At 33.5% G+C, this 2,892-nt stretch overlaps 1 non-coding gene across 1 annotated transcript; it reads right to left on the bottom strand.

Moving 5' to 3' along the window:
- Positions 1-1,436: 1,436 nt before the first annotated feature.
- Positions 1,437-1,509, bottom strand: Trnar-ucg. Its single transcript has one exon. It is a non-coding gene; the product is annotated as a tRNA-Arg (tRNA).
- Between the last annotated feature and the right edge of the window lie 1,383 nt (positions 1,510-2,892).

The following is a 2,892-nucleotide window of genomic DNA, read 5'->3' as shown; positions in this document are numbered from 1 at the left end:
CTGTTTCCTGAGGGCCTTATCAAAATTTCGTACGACCGTGACAGGACTCGAACCTGCAATCTTCGGATCCGAAGTCCGACGCCTTATCTGTTAGGCCAAACGGTCTCCCTGTATGAAGCATAACATATCTAAATAAGCATTCTGAGACCGTTGCGATACATATCACATATCACACACACACACACGCATATATACTGAGTGTTATATTTATATAAATATTGTCATATATATTGAGATATACATGGCATATATACATATATAATATATATATATATAATAATTATATAAAATATATTTTATTTTGGTATATAATATAAAAAGTTCACTTTAGACAAAAAGTCTTGTGGCATCTGTGAGATGAAATGACTTCGGGAGTCAACTCTGAGGGAATATCAGGAGGAGTTTCCATGGCAGTTTCTAGTCGTTTGCAACCTCGCTCTGGCAATTCCTGCGACGCCACTGGTGCCAAACTGTATCGGTCAATGCCGGTCCTTTGGATCTATCAGCTTCTGCATGGGCATCACCTTGCTCCTCACATTCTTTCGCCTAGCAAGATAGAGTCAAAAATGCCAATTTTATATAAAATATAAAAAAATATATATATAAAATATATATATTATATATATATATATATATATATACATATATAGGGCAACAGTTTGCTCCTCACATTTTTTTTGCCTAGACCTTGACAAAGTCAATAATGCTAAATCGACACGCTGATATGGCAATATATGTGAAAATATAATATATATATAATAAAAAATTTTATATATATATATATATATATATATATATATATAGATATATACATATATATGTGTGTGTGTGAGTATGCATATATATATATAAAATCCGGAGTAGGAGTCTCTAAGGCAGTTCGTTGTCGCTTGCAAACTCGCTCCGGCAATTCTTGCGACGCAGCTGGTGCCAAACCGTACCGGTCTGTGCTGTTTCTTTGGGTCCATCAGCTGCGTGGAGCGAGCCTGCTGCATGGGCAACAGCTTGCTCCTTAGTCACTAATGCCAAAGTCGATACTGACTGATGGTGGCCGTCTTATATATACACACATTATGTTTTGTATGTCTATATTTTAATGCAAAAAATTATATATAAACATATTTGGTGTGAGGAGACACATACACACATACACACTATCTGCATAGCTGTCTAAATTTCCAATGAGCTTTCTATCTATTTATTCACGAAATCATGGCAATGTAGCACTAAACCCATATTTATCTCTTTTTTCTATTATTATATAGACTCTTAAGGAAATGTTAGAAAGGACTTGATATTTCTTTTGATAAATTCAATGATTCGATTCCTTCCTTTTCAATTTCAAAATGTCTATTTCTCTTGTGTCCCTCTCTCTATCTGCGTATTAGAAAAAATAATTTTCCTTGATTTCCTCAGAGGCTAATCAAAATTTCGTACGACCGTGACAGGACTCGAACCTGCAATCTTCGGATCCGAAGTCCGACGCCTTATCCGTTAGGCCACACGGTCTCCGTGCATGAAGCAAAACATATCTAATAAGCATTCTCAGACCGTTGCGATACATATCACATATCACACATACACACACGCATATATAGAGTGTTATATTTATATATATCTTGTCATATGTATAGACAGATATATGCATATATATATATATATATATATATATATATATATATATATATATATATATATATATATATATATATATATAAAAGTTCACTTTAGACAAAAAGTATTGTGGCATCTGTGAGATAAAAAGACCTCGGGAGTCAAATGTGAGGGAATATCAGGAGGAGTCTCCAAGGCAGTTTGTAGTCGCTTGCAAACTCGCTCTGCCAATTCCTGCGACGCCACTGGTGCTAACCGTATCGGTCAATGCCGGTCTTTTGGATCTATCAGCTTCTGCATGGACATCACCTTGCTCCTCACATTCTTTCGCCTAGGCAGGATAGAGTCAATAATGCCAAAATCGATATATATATATATATATATATATATATATATATATACACATATATACATATATATATTATATATATATATATATATATATATATATATATAAATATATATATACACACACTTATGTGTGTGTGTGAGAGAGAGAGAGAGACGGACACACATCTGCATAGCTATCTAAAATTCTAATGATATTTCTTTCTATTTATTTTTCACAAAAGCATGGCAATGTAGCACTAAACCCATATTTAGCTCTTTCTCTATAGTTATAGACACTTAGGAATGTTAGAAAGGACTTGCCTTTAATAAATTCAATGATGCGATCCATTTTTTTGTCTCAAAATCTCTCTTTTATCTTTCTCTTACTCTTTTAAGAAAATTATTTTCCTCTGAATCCTTTTGTCTGCCGTAATTGATATGGGAATGGAAAGGAACTTTTTTCATTTGCTTTGAAAATTAGCAAATAAGTGAAACCTCTAACTTGAAGGAAGACCGTTGTGATACATAACCCACATTACACACACACATATATAGATAGAGATATTGCGATATATACATATGTGTGTGTGTGTGTGCATATATATATAAATGTGTGTATGTATATATATAATATATATATATATATATATATATATATATATATATATATATATAATATATCATATATATGTATATATATAAATAATTAAAGATGAAAAGGAAAAATCCGGAGCAGTTCGTTGATGCTTGCAACCTCTTTCTGAAAGCCCCTGCGACCCCGCTGGTGTCCAACTATATAGGTCTTTGCCGTTCCTTTGGTACCATCAGCTGCGTGAAGAGAGGGCAACAGCTTGCTCCTCACATTCGCCTAGGCCTTGACAATGTCAATAATGCTAAAGTCGACATCGACTGATAGTGACATATATATATATATATTGTCTTATATAT

Source organism: Penaeus monodon, chromosome 5 (genome assembly GCF_015228065.2).
Source record: "Penaeus monodon isolate SGIC_2016 chromosome 5, NSTDA_Pmon_1, whole genome shotgun sequence".
NCBI classification, from domain to species: domain Eukaryota; kingdom Metazoa; phylum Arthropoda; class Malacostraca; order Decapoda; family Penaeidae; genus Penaeus; species Penaeus monodon.
This window is presented reverse-complemented; position numbering and strand designations above follow the sequence as displayed.